The sequence below is a fragment of the Anser anser genome (genome assembly GCF_964211835.1).
Source record: "Anser anser genome assembly, chromosome: 2".
NCBI lineage: Eukaryota > Metazoa > Chordata > Aves > Anseriformes > Anatidae > Anser > Anser anser.
The window spans coordinates 45,541,922-45,557,099 of NC_139721.1; the positions used below are offsets into that span (position 1 = coordinate 45,541,922).

The 15,178-nt window shown below is 34.6% G+C and overlaps 1 protein-coding gene across 1 annotated transcript in view; it reads left to right on the forward strand.

Annotated features, from left to right (window-relative positions):
* The window catches only part of CCDC178 (coiled-coil domain containing 178), a 174,373-nt gene that overhangs the window by 116,457 nt on the left and 42,738 nt on the right, over nucleotides 1–15,178 (forward strand). The gene's annotated exons all lie outside the window — the stretch shown is intronic.

Below are 15,178 nucleotides of genomic sequence, written 5' to 3' on the forward strand. Positions count from 1 at the left end.
TCTCCTATCAATCCTTTTTATATCTTATACCCATGTCTTCAGTCATTGCTCATTTTCTGACATAACACCTCAGTAAATCTCTTTTGAAATTCAGTGTATTCAGTTTGTTCCTGATAAATATCAATAAGAAAATCCTTTCCAGAATATTCTTGTTAACTACACACCCCTCTATATTTCAAGAACAAAACTGTTTTTAAGTCATGTATTCTTAGGGATAACCATATCTGGAGACTAAGTTAGAGATTAAACATTAAAAAATGGAAGAAATTATCTCCTATCCTCACCAAGTGAGTGTCAAATATGTTCTCTTAATATGATAGTACAGACAATGCTATGGGTATTGAAATGTTTCTTAGAAGGAGTTTTTTAGAAGAAGAAATGTTTCTTAGAAGGAATTTAACATTTTTCTCTGAATACAGAATTAGGGCATAGTTTCTATAAACTTCACTAAAGAAAAATAGATTTGTCTTAGGTTATCATCTGGTTTAATTCCTTTGGGTGTAAGAATATTTGTCTTTCACATTCTCAGAATGTAATAGTTCTTGGTAGTATTTGTGAAAGATTTCCTACTCAGCAGTTTACCTCTTCTGGACATAGTGTGGATAATATTATCATACATCTCAATGAGGTAATCTGGAAGTAAAGAAAATTGCAAATGAGTTGGCATATATTATTGCTTTTTTCCTTCTCAATCTGTATACAATAAAATAAACATAGTAAAATGTAGCAAAATTACAATGCAATGCCAACAGGATCTAGTTTCATCAGCACTGCCATATAATCATTTGTTTGGCTTTTTAAAACCTTGTTTATGAAGAAAATGGTTATGAGTAAGTTTCTGTTCTATGAGAGCTTATATTCGGCATTACAACACATATACCTTGCTAGTGCTAGAAATTAGTGATAGGAATATTTAGAATTTCTGACAGTCCTCTGTGCGGTATAGGTATGAAGAAGAGAAATTCTATTCGCAATATTAATTTGAGAATCACAAGGACAACTAATCTAATCTCCTTTTTGATAACTCTACACTTTGTTAAGTGACAAACTAGCCCAAATATTAAGACAAAATATTTCTATTAAAATAGAAATAATATTTTCCATTAAAAATGTGTTGATTACATACACCTCCTATAAAAATAAGTTTGTTTTTGTTTGTTTGTTTTGCTAATAAGCAAAGTACAACTGTAACAGAAAATCAATTTTGGTGGATTGTCAAAGTAATGATTTTCCTAGATGTTGTAATATATACATGCATTACAATGACATGAACATTCAAGAAGAAAGTGTGCTTATCCTTCCCTTCCCTAAATCCTGAGATCTTTCTTCCCTTTACATCCTATACATATAATTGCTCAAATTATAAGCTAATTTTATGAATATTTATGTAAAAGGCACATTGCTAATTTTAATTCGTTTGGAGTATTTTTAACTGGATATAGTAACTGCTGTAACTAATTAAGTAGGTTTGCTTTGGGCTTCTAATAGCTGCTTTGTTCAGCCCAAGAAAAGTCTCCATCTTGATGACAGGTGAAATGTCTTTGGTAACATGAAAAGTTTTGTCATGACCTTGTAAGATTCTGTGCCCTGAGTAAGGTGCAGTTATGGAGGATAATAGGGAGAATACACATCGCTGAATAGAGGAGCTATGCCCATAAAAAGTATACTTTCTTCTGCATGGTGAATGCAAAGGCATTCTCTTTGGAGGAGATAAGAAGGATTTTCTTCATACTACTACACATATGAGGTGTAATGAAAGAAGGTTTTCTATCCCACTGACATTTTCTGGATGTTACTTTTTCCTCTGGATACTTAAGGAGAACTTAGCATGCTATAACAGATAGTAGCCTGGTAGAAAACACACATGCAAGTTTCAGCTTTGCTGCAAGTGAGAAAACATCTTTGCTTTCTTCAGTTCCCATGATTAATGAAGCACTGGTAATCAGATGTTTTTGTGTGTATATAGTACTACTACTGCCTTTGTTTTCTTTACTCTACCTCATATTACAAATTCTTCACCTTAACAAATTCCAGGAGATTTTATGCTTTTGTTAGACTTCTGAAATCAAAAAAAATCAAAAAAAATGGATAAGAATTTGAGCTTTAGAAGCATTCAATTCAAATTCAAATTCAATTTAGAAGCATTCAAGTTTCTAACGTTCTTTTTAAATTTCTTCTGGAGATCTCAAAGGGCTTTCATATAAGTATTAGGAATATTTTAATGCATGAAAACCAAACTTAATTCTTTACCATATCCTTCTTTTTATATGGGACAATCTTATAACATCTGTCCCATGAATAAAATTTGATACTTCCATTGTATTGTGCTAATACATTGATGGTTGTACTGTAGACATGAGCATTTGTTCTCATGAAGTTGAGTAGATTCCCAGATATAGAGATATGTCTTCATCTCATATATTAAGAAGCTATTTACCTGAATCTGTCTTTAAAATTAAAAGTGTCATAGTCTTACAAAACCTTGATAATTGTTTTTGTTCACATGACTTGTATTTAAAAATAATATCCATGCCAATTATAATTGTTTTAAAATTTAAGTAAAAAATCATTCTCATATTCATGATCTGCTATCTTCAAGAGGCAACATTATACTGAGAGTGTGGGGGAAGAGAGTCTATTGATTTCTGTTTCCTTTTTTTACTTTCTGGATAACTGACATATTATTGCAGTAAAACATATGTAGGGTCAATTCATGCTGAATAGTTATTAGAAACCATGATAACAAAAGTCATTACACTGCAGTTCAGTTTTGACAGTAAAATTTCTGCAACATTATCACAAATCCTCACGCATTAGTGCAATGATCCTTACTATAGCTTCATATTAGAATCAAAAGACTGCTGTAGCATGCTTGATACAAAAAGTCATGCAAGTCAAGTGAAGTTCTTTTCCGCTTTTATAGATAACATATTTTCATGTCTTTCTCATGCATGTGTCTGGATTTCCGCCCTCTTGGATATTACTACTTTTAGTATATTGCTCAGCTGGGATTATTATTTTTTTTTAATGATGTCCCTGTTGTTTTGAATGACGAAATAGAATATAAAATAAATCTGATAGTGGGCACATGTCAGTTTTTGCAATTAACTCCTTCAGATTTTGTGGTTCCCATTCATTGACCTTAATGGCAAAAAATACTATTCTCATATAAACAAAAAATAATTTCTGTCTCTAAATGGTGTTTTTGCTTATTCAGTTCACTCATCTGGAGATCTTGGATTGTTTCATATCTTCACAAGACTAATAGCAAAAGCATGGATAAGATTACGGCAAAAAAAAAAAAAAGACCTCCATTCCCATTTCCTTACAAATCTTAAATGAAAAAGAAAACTGTTAAGATTCAGTGTGAAAGAAATTAAAATTATTATAGAAGAAATGTCAGAAGTTTTATCTCTTTTAAAATTAAATGTTTAACCAGTTTTCAGAGATGGTTTGATTATGAACGGAAATGCGTGATGGAGCTAAAATTTCCTTTTTGCAAATATAGTAAGACTAGATAGTAGCTAATAAGCAAAATTATGTAATTTACAATATTCTTAACTATTTTTTCCTGTCTCTAGAATTTTGACACCATGATAGGTTGACAGAATAGACAGCTTCATATAAAAACATAGGGAAAAGAATGTATCTTCAGTAAGGTTTTTATTATGCAAATGTACTAAACTTTCATTGAGCTAATTATATCTTAAAAATTTAAGCGTTAAATTAATAATTAAATTTGAATCAATAGCTCAGTAAGGTCAAATGACTCAATCAGAAAATTAATACAAAAGGCAGTCAAATCAAATTATTAGTTTGATAACAAAATTAAATTATTGAGATAATTTAAGGAGAAGTTGGTCTTCTTTCTGTATGCACCAGCCATATCAATGGCTGGTCAGAACAGAGTGTCTGTAGGACTTAAAAGTGAATAAGTTCCTATAGAAGAAGGTGTCCCATTACAGGAAGTGAAATCTCTTTATTTCTCTGTAAGAAATACAGAAAAGTGATAATTCGATTAAGCGTTTCTAATTGAAATTGAGTGTTCTCTAATGCCTCTGGAAAAAATATCAGGAAACCACTTTTTTCCTAATAGGTACACAAGCTATAGAAAGACTACACAAGCTACAGACCTCCCTATTTTTGTCAAGGTTTTCTTATTTTTTCCCAGCTTTGGGACTACACTACCTTTAATTAAAAAGAATTGTTTTTCTTTTTATTCCTGCATCTATATGCCTCTTCCAGACTCCATTCAGCACAAGATGAACAGAATAGGAAAAAACAGACTATGCTAGCACCTCTTACTAACCAAAGTAGAAAGAGCTGGTCATTGTTAGCACTTCTTGTACTTCACAATACCTTCTAACATGTAGATACACATTAACGTGCCTGTAAGTACAAACTGCAGGGAAGACCTGGTCTGAAGCTGCTCAGTCCTCAGTCAGGTGGTAGGTATAATCTTCAGTCCTGTGTTTACTCTTTTTTATATCCAGGAAAATATTATTAAGCTAGAAGGCTTAGTTTTGCATATATTCTGTGACGCACTTGCTATAGAAAGTAAAGCTTACCCTGATCCTAGTATTCTAGGGTTTTTGTATCAGGAGATGTACATGCATGTGATTACAGAACCCTTTATAACATCTATTTCTTCTGTAACACTTCATAGTGATTTTAGGATTATTACTGTCACAGACGTATTTAATCAAAAACAGGCAGAACTTCCATTATTATTATTAAATTATTATCATTATTAGAATTATTATTATTATTAGAATTATTATTCCATTACTATTATTAAATTTAAAATCAATATTTTTTCTCTAAAGTTTTTAGTTACTTTCTCCTGTTTACATGTAAAGCAGCCAGGTTGAATGGTTGCAGCGTAGGAAACAACATCCTTAGGAAAAGTTCAAAAGTTCAAAAAATATTTGTATCTACTTCACACTTTCATTTTTAACCACATGGATTAATAGTTTTGAGATTTACATTCTTATTAGCTACATAAATTCATGTTCATTCACATTTATTTCAAACGTACATTAAGAGCGTCATTAAGGTCACAGTGTTATAGCTTAATTTTACAAATACTGTATAAAAATATTTGGTGTCAAAATAGTTTGACTTAACATTTAATAACTAACTAAAAACACTTGCAGAAAACAACCAACAAAATACTCTTATTTAATAAAAATCATACTTTTGCTTTCATTTTTAGCACATAAAGTTATTAAAATCTTTCGGGATTATAAAGCACACCTACATTGCAACTCATCTCAAATGCCTTACTAGGGGTACTTATGTTAAAGTCTTATTAGATCTACATTTTCCATGCCTGTATGCTTGAAAAAAAAAAAAAAATCTTAATAGTTTAACATATAAGATTAATGTGGCCTGTTATGCAAACAGTTATTCTAGAAACTGGTAGAAACTTTGTATCACACCTTCTTAAACCTTTCCACTCAGAAAGAATTAAAATAACATCAATCAGCAGAAATCGGCTCAACCAGAACTAGCTGGGGAAAAAAAAAAAAAAAAATCTCAACTGACTGGTTGGTTGTGGTGAGCTTCTATTCCACATGCATTTGTGTGAACTCTGAACCAGTCACATGAAGGTATGGCTCCAGGACCTTTACAGGAGCCAGGGCTTTAATGGCTGGAGCCTGTGTTGCTGAGGCAACCAGTTTGCATAGATTTTTAGTTAAACCTCTCTTTGCATTTTGGGTGACTCCCAGGGAAGCTTGTCCCAGTGAGGCAAGTTGTGGCAGACACAGTATTTGAGGACACAAGTCTGCCTCATAAGCTTAAAGACAGTTGGGAAAGACTTGTATGCCATGAGTCCTTTAAATTGTCAGAGAGATTGGAAGTCAAGGTATCATAACACCTTTTTGTTCCAACGATCATTATTCTTCTCAGTTTTCATTACTTCCCTCAAGTCTAGATCGCTTGTGGAACTGTTAAGACCCTTGTGTCTATCAGAAATCTCAGGGAACATATTTCATCATAGAAATACTAAGTTTGTATTTCTGAAAAATAAATAAATAAACACGTATATATTCCAAGCTTTCTGTTTCACACACACAAAAGAAACCAACCAACCAACAAACAAACAAAAAAATTGTCCATCTTATTTCAATTCAGAACGTAAAAAGAAATCCAATAAGGTGCTGGCCAGCTCCAATCCTATATCCACTCTATAATTTATGGTAATTGAATAATTTATTTACTAGAGGATTCATACAAGTAGAAGTTCATTTGGAGAATGTGATTATGCATAAGCAACCATCTCACAGAAACTGTTGGTTTGTCAGCAGTCTTTTTATGTTCAAGTTAGTCTGTACAGATAATATCCCATCTCGTGAGAAAAGCAGGTAGAAGTGCCTTCTCATATGCAGGCAATAATAAGAAATACTATGAAAAGTGACAGCACTGTGGCTACCAGACATGTTAATGACTAATTCTAAGATTAACTTAAGAAATGAGAGAATGCTTAAATAGAAATTTGGAGTGGGAAAGCAAAATCACTTTATTCTTTGAAACACAGTGTAGAAAGAAACTGATGCATGGTATGATTTCCATTAGCTTTCCAAATCAGTCATTTTCACAAAGACAGAGAAAATAGCCTAATTTGGATTTGGTTGAAGGTCTTGTTAGTATTAAGACAACAAGGATTGAGACCTTATGAAAAACAGATATCTCACAACAAAGACTAACAACATGGATTAAAGTCTTTTGGTAAATGTCATATATGAAATGGTTCTGGCATTCATTCTCCTCTTCACAATGATACACCTTCATAGTATAAATAATGGAACTTTGTTTGGGTGATAATGTTATCACTATTGATTGTTAAAAGCTTTTTAGCTTCACATCAGAGCAAAAGAATGGATGGCTTCTGCACCTTGTGCAGGGTTTGAATAGCACAGCACTGTACATAAGCAACATCTGTGGAATCACAGAAACATAGAGGTTTTCATCTAGGTTGGAAAAGACTTTCAAGATGATTAAGTCCAACCATCAACCTGGCCTACTGAATACCATTACTAAACCATGTCCCTTAGTACCCACCTCTCTGCAACCTCATTTCAGGTCATTGTAGAGAGCGATGAGGTCTCTCCTCAGCCTCCTTTTCTCCAGACTAAACAACCCTGATTCCCCCATCTGCTCCTCATACATCTTGTTTTCTTGTCCCTTCACCAGCTTCATTGCTCTTCTCTGCACTCGCTTGCACAGCTCAACATCTTTACGGCAGTGAAGGGCCCCAAACTGAACTGAATTTGAGGGGCACTGTCATCAGTACCACGTACATCCCTCGTCCTGCTGGCCGTACTATTTCTGATGCACTTCAGGATACCATTGGCCTTCTTGGCCACCTGGGCATACTAAGCACACAAACTATCCCGTTCAATATTTTACCACCTACCATTGCATGTGTCCATGGAATTGAGAAGGGGACATAAGAAGAGCAGGTATCTCATTCTTCTGACCCAGCAGTGCCCTGAAACTGTTAATGCTGAGATTAAAACAAAACACTCTATGTAGTGATTTGCAGTGAATGGCAGAAACTGGGTTTTCCCTTAAAAATAACAAGGAAACTAAGCACTAGCTCTTGGAAAGCATTACATTAACAAGCTGGGATGCACACAGTAAGAGCACACAGATTTGTCTGGAAAGAACATGTGATTTTATTTTTTTTCTTTATTTTTAGTCATATGTGTCTCCTCATCTTTTAGATGAAAATTCCTGACTTAAACAAGTGGAAAGGAGTCCACTGAGTTACGATCTCCCAACCAACCATTTCCTGACAGTGTTGTTCTTACCTGTATAGAAGATTGGCTACTAAGATCTTGTAAGAATTATTTTTAAATTGTGGTAAGCCAGTAGAATATGAAATTACAGATCTAAAGAACAAAATTGTCTGGACAATGTCCAAAAAAAAAAAATAATTGAAAAGTAAAACAATGAGCAGCTTGGTGTGCTGCGATTGTACCTCTAATGTCCAGCAGTGAAAGCCTGTGCTAGAGAGACTTATGCCATAGTACTGATGTCTCCCAAGAACAGTAAAGGGTTCAAGCAGAAGACAGCTAGAATGGATCCACAGATGAAAAATATAAAATTACCAGTATGGCTAATATTGATTCCTGTCAGCAAAACAACATCTGACGGGAATGAGGGACTTACGATGTCGTTATTCCTCTACCATCTCCTAGTGACAGTAAGTCAAATGTCTCCTCTATTTTATCAGGCTTTGTCACTTGCAATTATTTACAATGCTAGGAGCTTTGTTTCTGCTTGCATGGGAAATTTAAAGGTAGTCGCTAATGATGGTATCTGTGAGGTTAAAATGTCTGCACTTTATGTCTAAAATGTCTACACAGTATTAACGAATCAGCTGCATCACTTTCATTAACTAATTATTTACAAGTAAAAACAACAACAACAACAACAATCAAAACTGTTGAAGAGACTGGAATGTAAGATTATACAATAAAAGTCTTTTATAACCTGATTGTACCACCAATTGGTAGAGCAGAGCTGTGCATGTAAATTTTTAGTTAGAAATTAATATGAAGGATTTTTAAAATCTCTTTCAGACTAATCTAAGCTAAGATTTTCAGAATTTGGGACAAAGGAAACAGAAATGCCAGAGGAAACAAAAAATCAGTTTAGTTTGATTAAAAATAAAATATATTTGGAAATAAATGGGTTGATGTAGAAAGGGCATTTAATATGTTTTTCATAAAGGGAGATCAGTACTTCCTCGCTTAAATGTCAATAATTCAGATGCTTAGTATCCTCCCAGGTTCGAGTATCCTGACAAAATGATTGGAAATAAAATTCCTCCTTTCCCAAGAACACTTGCCTGAATGACCAGGTTACAAATTATCCTTGGCTAAATCTGTCTCAGTTTCTCACTGTACTCATACACTGTGAATAATTAGTTTTGGAGGAGAAAAAAGGATGAAATGGTCATTAAGATATCTGTCTAACAGCAGAACCTTGGTCTACAAGAAATTTTGAGTAAATTGTGCTAAAAGAAGCAGTTTCGTTAGTGATGCTGAAGAAAGAAACCCCAGAATGATGTAGGTCTCAGAGCGGGGCCTGCTACTGAGAGGTATGACATCTTTCAAATCTCTGCTGTAAATGAGACAGTGAGAATGTGAATTTGAGTCTTCCAGTTCTTGAGAACCCTTAACCCTGGAATAATCCTGCAAGTGGAGTGCAGTCCCCCATGATTTTCAGGCTTCAGGCTTTTGTCCCCCTACATTACTGCATGCCAGGGGACTTCCTAAGCTGCCAGCCATCACTGAAAGTCACGCCTACTTCTTCTGGCATTCCTGCTCCTACCCAGCCTGTGTAATACAGAAAGAAGCTTTTTCCTTATTTTCTGGTTACAGTGGGGATGTGGTGGGAGACTGGGACTCTTGTTTAATTTTCCCAGATGTCTGGTTTGTAATGTCACTCCCCCTTCAGTAAAAAGTAACTTTGCAAGCCCTTTAAAATCATTCTTGTCTGATATCAGGTTAAGTCTGTAAGTGAGAGCTCTAATTTGGAATATCCAAAAAAGACAAAGCAGATACAAATAATGATAATTGTGCATAAAAGACTATGTTTACTCTATTTACACTGCAATTTCATGGCAATTCCCACCTTCAACTAGCTTTCTGCTTTCTTCTGGGTAATGGGGTTGTTTCAGCTTTTGTGCATGCTCCTATGTCCTGTGGACAGCCATAACAACATCAGCAAATCTACATCATTGCAGCTGTAGTCTGGCTCCTCCCTCGTGTTGATTGTGTGCCTGCTTTGGGTACCAGCTTAGAGAACTGGTATGGCAGAAAACTAAACTGGCAAAACCCAGTTTACCTGCAGCCACATCTGCACTTTACATAATGGTTTTGCCAAGTCGAATGCAGGCATGTCCCCTGTGCAAGACAAGAAGGGGGGAACACAGCTGAGCATCCATCAAACAAGAGAACCATCAGAACCCTGGCCGATATCCTCTCATGCTGCCATGGAGCTGAAACATCACATACTCTCACACATCTTTTCTAGCATTTATGTTACCTTTTCCATTGAACACTGTTGGTAGAAATTTTCAATCTGACATACCAAGTACATTCAAAAAGTGTAATTCCACGGTATGTATCAATTCTGGAAGAAGATTCAAAAATCTCTTTATGTGTCTCAGTTATAAAAATAAATTGAAGGTGTTTGTAAGATCAGAGTATGATTATTTATTGTGACTGTGATATGCTCTTGCCAGAAGCCAAAGACAGAAATTTAACAATGACCTAGGCTAGAAATCCTCTTCTTTAGGGAGCAGCTATAACAGATTCATTCACGCTCTTGGGTATGAATCATTCTAACTCACTAGCGATAAATACACATTTGGGGATCTGTTGGAATAAATTCATCATGTAAATATTTTAAAATTATCTAGCCCTATGAAAAACAAACAAACAAACATATTCACAGGTTCTAAAAAGGACTTTCTGAATAGAGGAATAAATGACTAATTAAAAAAAAAAAAAAAAGAAAAAAGGATCTGGGAATGAGGAATTATAGTATGAAAAAGCACCAGAACTGTTCTAATTTTCAGAGATAAACTGTGTCGATGTAGCTTTACTATCCACTTCCTAGTAACTCAGTGTAATTTTGTTAGTCCTAATATGTTTTACCTCTAAATCTAGCCATTCTTGACATTGATTTCAGTGCAATTTGTGTAATAGGTCAAGTAAAGTGGTGCTTATTGACTGCTGATTGTATACGTTTTTCCACCTGAAGTGTTATTGTTAATTGACATGCTCTTTCATTTTCCTGAGATAATTTTCATTCTATTTGAATAACTGCCTGTAATTCTCCCTTTGTAAACTTGGTCTCTTTCATGGCAAATATCAAATACAGTTTTGAGAATCAGATAAATTGTAGACACTAATTCATTCTTTCACCCACAGAACATTAAAATAATCAGATTCAAGCTAATTTGTCAAACATAATTTACCTTTAGTGAATATATGCTGTCTGCCCTTAACTAAATCACCCATCTCTAAATGTCTTGTAATCTTGTCCCATACTATTATTTCCAGTAATATTCTTGCAAAAGAATCCTGGCTAACACTAATGGCCTGAAGTTTTCTGAATAATTCTTTCTGTCTTGACATATTGCTGGATGCTCTACCTCTATTCCTATGTGATTACAGATCCTATATTACCAGACTCTTTACCTTAATTCCTGGGGATTATAGAATTATAGGACAAGCTATTTAATCATTGTCTATTGGTTGCCTTATGAAGCTTTTTAACTGTATTTCAAAGGTTACCTTCATTATTTATTTATTTATTTATTTTTGTAATTATGAGGGTGGCAACATGGATGATACTTACCTTTCTGATGCATGCCTAGTTTTCTTCAGCTGATGAGACTAAATTGTCTAAACACACCATATCGGACAGAAAGAAACCTAAGCATTGTTTTAAACAGTAGCAATCTGATTTGTATGTTGATGTACCACCAGATAATACAAGAGTTTCCTCTTCTTCTGTTGAGAAGTAACGTTGATTCCTCTGTGGTCCCACTTGTTTCCTCTAACTGGTTCCAAATGTGTTTCTCCCATTCTAAGGTTTTCGAAATAACTGTACAAAGACAGCAACAATGACCCTTCTTGAAATTTCATCTTGTAGGTACATCTTCCTCTGTTGTTTTTTTGTAGACAGAACATAGGCTCTATCTGCTCCACATGGTCTTGCAAAAAATTCCTTTTGTTTCTGATCCACTGAAATAATGACTATTTTTTGTCATTCATCCAAGCAGTATCCTTTTCCGGCGCTTCCCACAGCAGCCTTTGATTCTTGTGTTTTCTCTGCATACCAGAATCCCACCAGAACTCCTTTCTGGGTTACTCCCAGGAAGAATGTGACACAACCAAGCTTCTAGTCTCTTAATGTCTCTCTGATGTTGTAAGGCAGGCATAGATGGCAGTTATACACTGTACAAAAAAAAAAAAAAAAAAAAGTGGAAATTGAAATCTCAAGGTTACATGGTCTAAAATAAGACTTTCACAAAGGATTACTCTGTGACCATGAGTATGTTGACTTCATTAAAGCTGTATAACTTGCAAAATGTACTTTTAGATATATGAGCTGTTGCTACTCTTTGCAAAGTGTTTAAATCCTTCCCAGAATCCTGCAGAAGGGAACCACCTTCCCAAGGAATTTACACTTCATACACAGCCTTCAGTGTGCATGTGTCTGCCACAAGCCCAGTGAAAATTCAGGGCAGAGGAATGGTAGCCAGCACTCCAGAAGAGGTTCATAAACCAACGAGTATCTTTTTAAATCTCTTGTCTTTATATGTCTGTGAATACTCTACCATTTCAGTCCAAATTCAGACTAGTTACTTTAAAACAGCGCTGAAAAGAATCCCGTTCTACTGATAATTCTGTCCCCAGGTTTTCATTCTACTGCAGGAAATGTCAGGAACTGTATAGAAAGATGCTGCTCTCATCGCTCACTACACCAAGGTCTTAGGCACACCAGATGTGCTCTGTAGGCATACACAGATATTTCTGTGTGGGCTTCTCTAAAGGTGGGATTGGCATATTTGAAAAACCCTCAGGGGATTCAGGGGGCTTGTGATGAAGGGTCAGATAGGAAGAACCCAATCTGATTTGCTGAACAGCCATTGCTAACAACCATTGTTAACAACAGTTGAGAAAAAAACATACTTTTTATTTGTATGCTCAGAACACTTGATCCCAAAGTCAATGAATGATATGAATCACCATGCTATTTTCCAGATAATTGTTTTTTACATGTGAAGTAGTGAAGTAGTTCCCTTTGTGTCTCTGATTCAAACTGCAGTTTTACAGAACAGAAAAAACTTCCTCATCTTGAGGTATAACAAACATAAATTTACATTCACTCTCTGCAGATATCTCTATCATATTATACGAGCTAATAAATATCTAAATGTTTTTAAGATATGTTTCTTTTGCACTTTATCATACATGAAAATGATTAGTATTATTTTCTTCCTTTGTGTATCTGAAAACTAAAGTATATACTATATAATATTATCTATATATATTAGCTTTCTAGAGATTATATTCATTTCAGGCATCAAATTCAAGATAATCAAAATCTCAAACTTTGTTTACTAATTTCATACGTATCTATTCTTTTAATATCCTGTCTTGGTTCTCTAGTTATAACATAGATGCACCTAAAGTTCGCTAGAAACATTTGCCATTAGCTCCTTCTAAAAAAAATTAAATTTGAGGATAATCCTACCTCCAGAGCTTATTCTGTTCCTGGCCATTGACTGTGACAGTGAAAGGCTCATCTGAAAGCAGTGGAGCATCCCATCTAAAAGCATAAAACATATTACATTTCATGAAAAAGCTAATTCAGATTGTTTAATTCTGGTAATATTGCCTCTGTCACCTTCAAAATCAAAATGTTCTTTCCTGTTATTATAAAGAAAACAACCAAATTGCTTAAAAACCCATTTGAATACACAGCTGCCTTATGTTGCATACTAATTTGATTAAAAATGCTTGTGCCTCACCAGCATTTTTTACATAAAACATGCTGGTGAATTTAACAAAGAAATATAAATATATTTTAGCAATTTTTGATGATAGAGTACACTATAGTGTCCACTATACCCCTGGACCAAACAAAGATGTCATTGCAGCATTGGAAGGCTCTAAACTGAATGTCTTGCTGTATTTGTTTGCTCAACGCTTTGGGCACTGTGCCAACCTCATTGTGAATAACTGCATTAGTCAAGTGTATCCAAATTATTACAACACAGCGTCCATCCCAGTTATTGCTGTTGAAGCATTTTCTGAATCTTCACATCATCAGAAGCATTTATTTGAGGGGAGAACTTTACAAAAAATCAGAACAATTTTAATTTTAGACAGAAAATCTTAACATCTTTACAAGTGGCTTGTGTAACTAGGTTTTCTTAGAAAGCATAATTAGGAAGAAATTGTACTACTTTTGTTTACTTATTACAAACACCTTGCCTAAAGTTAGGAGCTTCCATGACATTACAGTGAATAAAAGAGGAGTCAGAGCACAATTCTCTATATTTATTTTTCATCTTACAGAAATAAGTATTGTCAATAGTTGTTTCACCATCTTCTAACTTCATTCTACCAGTTTAACTCCTTGAATGAGATGGTGATGACACTATAAGTATTAGCTGATCTGTAATTACCATGCCTTCATACAAGACTGAAGACTGTGTATCTTAATCTCTTCTCTCCTAGAGGAGAGCCTCCTCCTAATGCAGAGATGTCCAGTCTTTCATGCCATAGCAATCCTTGTGCAATGGATCCTTGTGTATGTCTGCAAGATACAGAGCATGAAGATCACCATGTTCCCACCTTTCCATTTCAGAATAGCTCCACTCAAATTGGTCAGTGGGTCCCCAGACAACCTAGCAATATTTATTTCTGCAGCCCTTGTTGTCTTGCCCCTCATGTTTGGCCATTTTTATTACTCTACAATTTCTAGCTCAGCATTGCCCTCATCTTGAGTATAGTTCAGGCAAGAGAGATGCATTTGAGCTGTGTGATAGCTACATGTCATTCAAAATATGCAGTCTGAACATTCCTGTTATATAGGCAAAGAAATCTCTCTCCTCAAGTTGGAACTTGTGTTTTCCTTCTCTTATAGTGGACAACTGTACTTTTTCTTCATTATCTAGTCCACTGAAGCAAGACTTCCAATGATACATTAATGATATGTCCTTAAGTTTTTACTCACACTGTCCCTTATCTTTTATACTCGACATCAGGTTCATCAGTGTTTTGTATTTTACCAAGCCCCTTGTTTGGGAATAAAAATTGAAGCCTCTTTTACCAGCATGTATAACTGACCTTACTGAGGAATTTCACATGGGATAGTATTAAACATTTATACACCTGAAAGTTTTGTCTAGTGCACTGTATTAATCAGAAAAGTGTATATTATTATGACATGAACATCTAAATTATCATCTACTAAACTTGGTTAGAAGCAGGAAGTTGCAATATTTTAAAAAATACTTGACATTATATTGAAAAGAAAAAAATACTCTAAATTTCCTGTGCAAGAAAAAATGCAAAGCCATTCATTTTCTTTGAAATGCTGACGTTTTTCATTGTATGAAAAACATATTGCGACTTAG